Source organism: Podarcis bocagei (genome assembly GCF_964188305.1).
Source record: "Podarcis bocagei genome assembly, chromosome: 2".
NCBI classification, from domain to species: Eukaryota; Metazoa; Chordata; class Lepidosauria; order Squamata; family Lacertidae; genus Podarcis; species Podarcis bocagei.
The window spans coordinates 55,524,239-55,535,577 of NC_138126.1; positions in this window are offsets into that span (position 1 = coordinate 55,524,239).

The following is an 11,339-nucleotide window of genomic DNA, read 5'->3' on the forward strand; positions in this document are numbered from 1 at the left end:
CGGGTGATGAAGCCCGCAGCCGAAGAGATCTCCGTCTTCATGGCCCTCCACAGTTCCCTCGCGGCCTCACTCGGTCCTTATCTTTCCCACACACTCTGTGTGTGCGCGCGCAGGGTGGGGTGGGGTGGGGGGTTGGCTTCGTTGCTGCGGGAGGCTGCGGAGGAGCTGAGGGAGATAAGCGGGGGCTGTTGCGAGGTGCCGATCCGCGCTGCCGACTCTCCCTTGCTGCTGCCGCCACCCACTCAGCGCTGCCACAGCTGCGCGAGGAGTAAACAGATCGAGACGCACAGACAAGAGGCGGCCTTTCCCCCCCCACCCACCGCCGCCACACTCAGCGGGAGGGGCAGGGACACCAGGCAGCCAATGACGCCGCGCCCCCCAGCCGCTACATCACAGAAACCGGGCGTTCCGCGTCGCCGACGCCGAGCCGCCCCTCCGGATTGGGCGACGGGTGGACATTTCAGCCTCCTGATTGGCCGGCGGGCAACCAGGAAGTCGGTGGAAGGTGGCGGTTGACGGAGTCTCTCCTTCCCCCTCTCCTCGCACTCTTCCCCCCCCCCACCCCGCAACTCCGCGCAGCAGGAAAAGTTTGGGAGGGGGCGGGCCTGGTTTTCTACCAATGGGAGAAGCGCGGAAGGGGCAAGTTTATTTGTTCCTTGCGTCAGTCTGGCGGCGCCTCTTGAGTCAGCCGCTGGCGGGGGGTGGGATGAGGGAGCGGAGAGGCTGGAAGGGCGGGGGGAAGGGAGAGGGAGACTGCCGATCCTTTTGGGGATGGTGGGTCTGATCTGCGGTGCTTGGAAATCTCTGGCAAGGGAGGAGCGTGGCGCCTCCGGAGCCACAGGGGAGGGAGCGCGGGCGCCCGCTGCGGGACGTGACTTATGAGAAGCGCCCAGGAGGCGGGAAAAGGGAGGGGGCAACATGACTAATCCGAGCACAGGAGGCTTCACAGGAGTGCTGCAAAGACGCCTATTATCTCAAGTTACTCTCATTGTTATCGGGTCATACAGTTATCTTTGTGTGTCCTAAGAGGAGACTGCTGTGGAGTAAAAGCGAAGGAAGAGGCCCCTTATTATTTATTAAATTTGTATACCGCCTTATACTCTCAGGGCGGTTCACAAGATGCGTGAAGTAAGGTCTGGGTAAAAGGGGATCTAGTAAGTCAAAGGCTCTTGAGTTTTCGTTATTCCCCCCCCCCCATCCACCAGCAAGAGATACCCGTGGATCACCATGTTTTTAGTGTCATGTCCGTGGCACGTCGTGGGGTTTTTTTTGGTGGTGGCAGGACCTGTGTGAAAGTCTAGAAACTCCCATGAGGATCAGTGCTCCAGATCTATGTTTTTGTCCCAAGGCAGCTCACCAGATCTGTCGCTTTTGTGGAATGTGGGTGTGGTTTGTAGGAGCGGGTAGAGAAACCTGTATAAACAAGTGAATTCTTAGGGATCCATATTGCGCCATAGTGGCTTTCATAGTAGTATATGATCTGTCGTTTTTATGGTACAGTCTATGAATAAAGATCATATACAGTATTTGTACTTGAGATGAATTGTGGTTATAGTTATCTCCTAGATAACATTTACTTTCTTCCATATGAAGTGGACTCTGATCCATGAAAACTTGCTACAGTACATAATAAATGTAGTAGTCTTCAAGGCAGAGCTTTCCAAACTGTGCCGTGACACAGTGTGTTGGCTGCAGTATGTGTTGTGTGATGTGTGTCCCTATCTTATAAGGGGTTAGTTTAATCTCCGGTTTGCTAGTAAAACTGAATTACCGGTACCGTGTCGCAAAATGATGCATGTCTAAAAAGTGTGTCACCAACATGAGAAATTTGGAAAGTTCTGCTTTAAGGTGTTACAAGAGTCATCTTTGTTTTTGCTGCTACAGACTAAAATGGTTTCCCCAAAGGAAACTTATTGAGATACTACTTCTTGAAAAAAGTTAGACGGTAGTCATCCGTATTAAAATTTCGACTGAAAATTTACTGAGTGACTTTAGGCAAGCAAAGCTTTTTTAGCCCCAGCACACCATTTGCTATGGCAATAACAATACAGGCTTGCAGGGGTTTGGTCTGAGGGCAACGTTCAAAGTTAGCTAACCCTTTGAAGGCCACAAGCCAGCAGTGGTTGTGGCCAAAGTGGTCACATATATACCGCTGGCATACAGACTGTACTAATACGCATTTTCACTTCACAACCCTCTTGACCATCACTCTACACCACCACTAATTTATGCACTGCTCTGTTTACTCACTCTTCTCCTTACTAGACTGTAGGGAAGGGAACTAAACTTGATAAGAAGGGGGAAGTGGGCTTCTTTATCTTTCCAAAAAGAAAGAAAAGAACTCATTCTCTCCTTACCCTTCTTGCCAGGCAGCAAAGAAGAGATTTTCATTTTTCTAACTTTTTTCCAAAAACAACTTTAAAAGCTTTTGGGGTATGCTGCCCCAGCACTTCCAATAACCTCTAATAAATTTTGAACAAAGTTTAGAAAAATGGGAGGGTCTCTTACTTGCCGTCTGCCTCCTTTCCCCTTGTTGCCTCCTCTTTACCAACCAAGCTGGCGGTAGCACCACTCTCACAACATCTTTCTTGTTGTTTGCTTTTCTCATTGGATGTGCTGCTGGTGAAGCAAAACTCTGAATTGTTTCGCCTGTCCTCTTCATTTCTCAGAGTGAGGCACTCTGGGGAAGTAAAGATTGTGCGTGTGACTTGTCAGGAGCTTCACTGTGAAAAATAAAAATAACAAGCAAGACATTGGGACTGCTTCTGTGGCAGCATCATTAGGGGACCCTCCAAATGCTGCAATAATGAAGAAAGGGAAAGTAGGGAGGGGAGGAAAATGTATTTTCTAAGGAGCAGAGACAGCACCACCACCCCTCCCACTGCAATGTGATGATGGGAATGAAACACTACCTGTGCATTTCTGAGATTTCTGAGGAGCAGAGACCGTGATATTACTTCTCATTGCAGTGCTGGGCTGGGAGGAGAGGAGTCTCTTGTACATTGCCATTGCTAGCAGGTTGGAGGTGCTTAGAAACAGGAAGAGAGCACTCCAGCTTGCTAGCAATGGTGGTGTACAAGAGGAAGAAGAGACACTTTTGGAAGTTTGAGAAGTGTCCTTTCAAGATAATTGGTTTTGCTGAGGTCTTGGCAGCCTGCTTGAAGTGACTAGGCACACCTGATCTGACCCACCACAGAAGTGCCACCCCTCTTCTCAGGGTTATTGACATAATGTACCTAAAGCATTCAATACACTTAGGATATTTGCCAAATATTATTAGAATAATAATATATTACAATGTCCTTTGGTTTGGAGGACTTCCGGGTTGGCGCGATCGGGAAATGGCGGATTCCCTCCGAGCTCCGGAGGGAATCGGCTCAGCGGTGGATGGGTCTTTGCCGTGCCGGCGACACGGGGACCCTTAAAAACCGCAGGCGCGGAAGCCTGCGGACTGAAGACTCGGCGGGTGCCTTAAGCGCCCCCCCTGATTCGCAATGAGCCTTTTTAAAGGCTACGGAGGGGATACAGGGGACGGCGTGGCACTGAGAGTCGACCGCTACCGCCGCTGAGCGAAGCCGCGAGCCATAACTGGAGAGCGCTGACTTCCTTCCTTGAAATTCGGACTGAAAAAAGAACCCGTGAGTAATTTGGAACTGAACTTTAAAACTTTTACCTTTTGAATTTGAGACGACCGGGGGGTGTGCTAAAAGGAAGTCCCCACCCCCCCCCCTTGCAGACGATCCAGAGCAACGAAATAAGAACTAAGCTGGAGTGCCTACCCTGTAAAGGGTGAGTTTTAAAAAGACAGTAACTTCCAAGATTTAGAAAGGTAAATTTGAGCAGGAGAGTGGAGTGTTGGAAGAGTCTTTGTTTTGTGGTAAACAACCCTCCCTCCCGGGCCCGGGAGCGACCTGCTTTGGAGCCTGTATAGAGGAGCAGAATTTGACAGCTGTCAAAAGCTGTCAAATGGACTATTAATAGTGAAAAAAATTGCTGTTTAAGACCTCTCCGGACTAAAAGGAGTTACAATTGAACTAAAATTTTGAGAAACAAAGAAACAATAATAGGACAGAGGATTGTTGGAGAAAAGGTTACTCAGTAACCAGATTCCCTCTAGGGGGAATTCTGTGGAATTACAATGGCTGTGGGTGGAAAGATACTGAGAGAAATCGAAAGAATGTTCTCACTGGTGGGAACCCTACAGGAGCAGACTACAGCTATGAGTAAACAATTGACGACCTTGGATTTGGAAACAAGTAGTTCTGCTGAAAGTAATGAGGGCCTGAGTGAGAAAGAACCCACAGCTGAATTTGAAACAATAAACAAAGAAGAGGAGAAGACAAAACAAGAAAAAGAACAAGTTATCTGGGAAAGTACTAACCAGAAGCCGACATCTGGAGAACACAAGCAAGGAGACTATTGGATTAAATCCACTCTAAGCCTACGAAAGATACAGAAGATGAAAGTGGAGGCCCTGGGACTTTATGGAATTCAGGAGCTCGAAATAAAGAAGTACAATTGGGGCCTCCACATAGACTTTGATTTTGACTATCAGCAAGACTTAGGCCTTGTGGAAATTCCTCAGCAGTTGCCTTTAAATATGGGAAGAGACTATGGACTGATTGGATTGATTGTTAAGGAAATCTTTCGAGACTCGATGATAGACAAAAAGGACTACCAACAAAACCGGCGGAGAGGGACTAAAAGAGAATTGAGAGCCTCGGATATCCGGAATCCAGGCTAAAAACTGTTAATTTGGACATGTCTTGGGAAAGGACGCAAAGCGGGGAGGGGAGGGAGGGAAGTATCAAATTTAAACAACACTCAAGACCAGGGGGTTTAGTATTAAGAAAACTATGTAAGAAAAAATGAGAAATCGAGGGAAGAGAATTGGGGTCCAACTTAGGGAAAATTTATTTTTGTTTTTTATAAAAGGACTAATATTAAGATGGAAGAAATGCCAACTTGCTGATATAAGTTTGGGAATAGGGATGCAGGGGAGGGGGTGGGGGGAAGTCAAGGACTAGGGTTAGAAAATAAGATTTTCGGGAACTATTCTTGTTCGTTGTTTTTTATGTTTGTTTTGGTGTGTTGTTTGTGTTTATATAAAATGTGAAAACCCAATAAAAATATTTAAAAAAAAAAATACAATGTCCTTTGGTTTGTTCATTGAATAAATAATCCATTACTGTTACCAAGGCTTACTGGGTAAGAGAAAAAGATTACACAACAGGCTTCATCATCAAGTGTATAAACTTTATTTAGGCTGATGTACATCTTGTGCTACTTGGAGTGTGACCGAAGGAAGTGTGACTCACAGATAGTAATTCACAAATACATGGCACGGCATTAGAAGCTGCAGTTGCAGAGTATTTTGAATGAGGCATTTATTCTGATACTGCATGAGGAATGTTGGCACTCTCACACAAGGCTGTGGCATTTCATAATGTGTTAGCACTGGGAAATGTACACGATTCCTTACGCAGCTGAACAGCTCATAAATTCTTAGGGGACTGAGAAGGCTGAGCTTCAAATCTATATGCCCATTTTTGTTCTGCAGAGCCGTGGTTTCTGTTCTTTAGGACACCCTCAAACAAATTTTATTAATAGCACCCAGAGGAAGCTACAGAAGAAAAAAATATTGGAAGGGAGAGATTGGAAGCCCCAGTTGACTTCTAAAAGGGGCCCAAAGGCACTTGGAGAAGCCCAATGAAAGTAATTAACAACAATTAAAGTGAAGGGAATCAACAGAGGAGACCCATTGCATTTAATGGATGTGGCTTACTTAGGTCCATTGATTTCAATGGATCTACCCGGATTAAGACCTATATGCACACCCATATATACACACGCATACACACAACCCACTGTTTGTAAAAAAGAAGCAGCTACAGAATTACGCTGGGATTCTCAGGGGTCTCCCAAAACCTCTTTGTGGACTGTGGGTTAGTCACCCCAATGTAAAAGACCCTCGTATATACTTGAAAGTCAGCTCATTTTCTGTCCAGATCTGTCTTGATTTTTCATCACAAAAGGAAGGTGAAATAATTACCTCATGATATATTTATGATATGCAGCTAATGGAAGAGGGAAGCCTGCAAAGTATTTTCAGTTTAGGATAGCTATAAATAGTGTGATGGGAAGTACAAATGTTATTGATGTTCTAAGTGGACTAGGTCATTGTGTCAGATATAATATAGCTGAAGACACAGAACTGTCATTTTCAACAAAAAGTTGATGCAGGCAACTTCTGAAGGGATTATTACCACAGCCAAGGATGGCCAGTGCAAATATACTGCTATTCCCCTAATTCCCCTGACTCTACAGTTTATAAATACAGTGGTACCTTGGGTTAAGAACTTAATTCGTTCTGGAGGTCTGTTCTTAACCTGAGGTACCACTTTAGCTAATGGGGCCTCCCACTGCTGCTGCACCGCCGTGTGATTTCTGTTCTTATCCTGAAGCAAAGTTCTTAACCCGAGGTACTATTTCTGGGTTAGTGGAGTCTGTAACCTGAAGTGTCTGTAACCTGAGGTACACTATAATGACTTCTGTCCCTGACAAATGATTCTTGTTTTGCCTGATACAGGCTCGGACCTACAACCTGTCTATATCTCCTGCCTCTTGCCCACTTGACAGTTACATACAGTACATTTGAGCAAGCGGGAGTTTGCTGTAGAGCTATGCTCTACGTGCATGTCTTGGAACTCTTGTGTTTGGAAGAGGACTTAAAAAACAGCTACTCCCATGTTTTATGTAACCAATGGAGAGCTGGTAGTTTTTCTTTATACACCAGGTTCATTGACTGAGTGGAGTGAATCCTCTTCAGAACTGAGTGACATTACTGAGGGATATTTAGAGCTCTCAAAAGCACCTGAAGATGTTAATGAGGCAATTAATTCAGTGCCCACAAGTTGTTTTAGGCTTCTAGACATCATACAGGAGATTCATAATCAGAATGTGGGGAGCAGGACAAGGGAAATGCCATAGCTCTGTGGGCCCAGGTTGAATTGCTGGAATCTCAGTAGGGCTGTCTGAAAACTTGATTGTAAACTATATGAAGTTTGAGCTAGGTGAACCAATGGCCTGATTCAGTACAGTTTGCTAAGATCTTTGTGCAGTCAGAGAATCACCCTTTCATAGATCAAGTAGCACACTCAGTAACACAGATCTGATGAAGTGGATTTAAAAAAAAAGTTTTATTTTTTATTATTAAATATTTTCTTGTTTTACAGAACTAAGTGTAATGTCTCTCATATTTTTTCCATGTAACATTTCTACAAATCCGTTTCATTTGTTGAGACATTAGGGGGAGAAAAAAAGAGAAGGGGTGGAGGGAGGGAAGATGGGTGGGGGTGGGGTCGGGTGGCGATGTTTCTGTTATGATTAATGTATGTAGGGTTTGGTGTCAGCGTTGCTTGTGCTGTTCACTTGTGTTCCTTTGGTGGTGAGAGAGGTTGGGGTGATTGGCTGTGGTGATCTTTGTTTTCATGTGTGAGTGGGGTGAGTGGCTGTTTTGGATCAGGTTAGCCATATTGATTTGTATTCTGTTGGTGGATTATTGTCATTGTCTTGTTGGGCTGTGTACGTGATAAAGGGGAGCCATAAAGGGGCGTCTTCTTCTGTTTGTCCCCATGTAAGTTTCAGTTTATTGGTTAATTTTTCTGATGAAGTGGATTTGAGACTACAAAAGCTTTTGACAAATTTTCTCGTAGGGTGGTAAAGGACCCTTGTTAAATTATTCAGTATCTCCATAGTGCTCACTGGAAGGACAGATCGTGAAGCTGAGGCTCCAATACGTAGGCCACCTCATAAGAGAAGACTCCCTAGAAAAGTTCCTGATGTTGGGAAAGATTGAGGGCACAAGGAGAAGGGGACAGCAGAGGACAAGATGGTTGGATAGTGTTCTTGAAGCTACTAACATGAGTCTGACCAAACTGCAGGAGGCAGTGGAAGACAGGAGTGCCTGGCGTGCTCTGGTCCATGGGGTCACGAAGAGTCGGACACGACTAAACAACAGTGATCATGGATCACTGCCTTGCCGTGGCGAAGGGGCTTGAATAACTCAGAGAAGCTATGAACTATGCCGAGCAGGGCAGCCAAGATGAACAGGTCATAGTGGAGAGTTTTGACCAAACGTGATCCACCTGGAGGAGGAACCGGCAAGCCACTCCAGTATCCCTGCCAAGAAAACTCCATGGACAAAGACAACAGGCATATAAAAGTTATGACGCTGGAAGATGAGCCCCTCAGGTCGGAAGGTGTCCAACATGCTACTGGGGAAGTACAAGTAGAGCTGATGAAGCTGCTGGGCCAAAGCCGAAAGGACGCTCAGTTGCGGATATGCATGGAAGCAAAAGGAAAGTCCAATGCTGTAAAGAAAAATATTGCATAGGAACCTGGAATGTAAGAACCATGAACCTGGGTAAGTTGGATGTAGTCAAAAATGAGATGGCAAGAATAAATATTGACATCCTGGGCATTAGTGAACTAAAATGGATGGGAATGGGCGAATTCAGTTCAGATGACTATCACATCTACTACTGTGGGCAAGAAACCCGTAAAAGAAATGGAGTGGCCCTCATAGTCAACAAAAGAGTGGCGAAAGCTGTACTGGGATGCAATCTCAAAAATGATAGAATGATCTCGATACGAATCCAAGGCAGACCTTTTAACATCACAGTAATCCAGGTTTATGCACCAACTACTGGTGTTGAAGAAACTGAAATTGACCAATTCTATGAAGACTTACAAGACCTTTTAGAAGTGACACCAAAGAAGGATGTTCTTCTCATTATAGGGGATTGGAATGCTAAAGTAGGGAATCAAGAGATAAAAGGAACAACTGGCAAGTTTGGCCTTGGAGATCAAAACGAAGCAGGGCAAAGGCTAATAGAGTTCTGCCAAGAGAACAAGCTGGTCATCACAAACACGCTTTTCCAACAACACAAGAGACAACTCTACACATGGACATCACCAGATGGGCAACATCGAAATCAGATTGATTATATTCTCTGCAGCCAAAGATGGAGAAGCTCTATACAGTCAGCAAAAACAAGACCTGGAGCTGACTGTGCCTCAGATCATCAGCTTCTTATAGCAAAATTCAAGCTTAAACTGAAGAAAGTAGGAAAAACCACTGGGCTGGTAAGATACAATCTAAACCAAATCCCTTATGAATACACAGTGGAAGTGAGGAACAGGTTAAAGGATTTAGATTTGCTGGACAGAGTGCCTGAAGAAGTATGGGTGGAGGCTCGCAACATTATACAGGGGGCAGCAACTAAAACCATCCCAATGAAAAAGAAATGCAAGAAAGCAAAGTGGCTGTCCAACGAGGCCTTACAAATAGAGGGGGAGAGAAGGCAAGCAAAATGCGAGGGAGATAGTGAAAGATACAGGAAATTGAATGCAGATTTCCAAAGAATAGCAAGGAGAGACAAGAAGGCCTTCTTAAACGAGCAATGCAAAGAGTAAAACAACAGAATGGGAAGAACCAGAGACCTGTTCAAGAAAATCGGAAATATGAAAGGAACATTTCGTACAAAGATTACCATAATAAAGGACAAATGTGGAAAGGACCTAACAGAAGCAGAAGACATCAAGAAGAAGTGGCAAGAATACACAGAGGAATTATACCAGAAAGATATGGATGTCTCGTACACCCCAGGTAGTGTGGTTGCTGACCTTGAGCCAGACATCCTGGAGAGTGAAGTCAAATGGGCCTTAGAAAGCACTGCAAATAACAAGGCCAGTGGAAGTGATGGTATTCCAGCTGAACTATTTAAAATTTAAAAAGATGATGCTGTTAAGGTGCTACACTCAATATGCCAGCAAATTTGGAAAACTCAGCAGTGGCCAGAGGATTGGAGAAGATCAGTCTACATCCCAATCCCAAAGAAGGACAGTGCCAAAGAATGCTCCAACTACCGCACAATTGCACTCATTTCACACGCTAGCAAGGTTATGCTTAAAATTCTACAAGGAAGGCTCAAGCAGTATGTGGACCGAGAACTCCCAGAAGTGCAAGCTGGATTTAGAAGAGGCAGAGGAACCAGAGACCAAATTGCAAACATGCGCTGGATTATGGAGAAAGCTAGAGAGTTCCAGAAAGACATCTACTTCTGCTTCATTGACTATGCAAAAGCCTTTGACTGTGTCGACCACAGCAAACTACGGCAAGTTCTTAAAGAAATGGGAGTGCCTGATCACCTCATCTGTCTCCTGAGAAATCTCTATGTGGGACAAGAAGCTACAGTTAGAACTGGATATGGAACAACTGATTGGTTCAAAATTGGAAAAGGAGTACGACAAGGCTGTATATTGTCTCCCTGCTTATTTAACTTATATGCAGAATTCATCATGCGAAAGGCTGGGCTGGATGAATCCGAAGCCGGAATTAAGATTGCTGGAAGAAATATCAACAACCTCAGATATGCAGATGACACAACCTTGATGGCAGAAAGTGAGGAGCAATTAAATAGCCTTTTATTGAGGGTGAAAGAGGAGAGCGCAAAATATGGTCTGAAGCTCAACATCAAAAAAACGAAGATCATGGCCACTGGTCCCATCACCTCCTGGCAGATAGAAGGGGAAGAAATGGAGGCAGTGAGAGATTTTACTTTATTGGGCTCCATGATCACTGCAGATGGTGACAGCAGCCACGAAATTAAAAGACGCCTGCTTCTTGGGAGAAAAGCAATGACAAACCTAGACAGCATCTTAAAAAGTAGAGACTTCACCTTGCCAACAAAGGTCCGTATAGTAAAAGCTATGGTTTTCTTTTCCCAGTAGTGATGTATGGAAGTGAGAGCTGGACCATCAAGAAGGCTGATCGCTGAAGAATTGATGCTTTTGAATTATGGTGCTGGAGGAGACTCTTGAGAGTCCCATGGACTGCAAGAAGATCAAACTGTATCCATTCTTAAAGAAATCAGCCCTGAGTGCTCACTGGAAGGACAGATCGTGAAGCTGAGGCTTCAATACTTTGGCCACCTCATGAGAAGACTCCATGGAAAAGATCCTGATGTTGGGAAAAATGAAGGGCACAAGGAGAAGGGGACGACAGAGGATGAGATGGTTGGATGGTATTCTTGAAGCTACCAGCATGAGTTTGATCAAACTGCAGGAGGCAGTGGAGGACAGAAGTGCCTGGCGTGCTCTGGTCCATGGGGTCACGAAGAGTCGGACACGACTAAACGACTAAACAACAACAACTTCCATAGTCCCTAGCTGAGAGTGGTAGGAGCACAACGTGACTGGAAGAGGGTTGTCAGATATAATTCTGCTTCAGCACATTGTAATATTGTGGGGAGTTTTACTATTGCTTAGATTGAAAG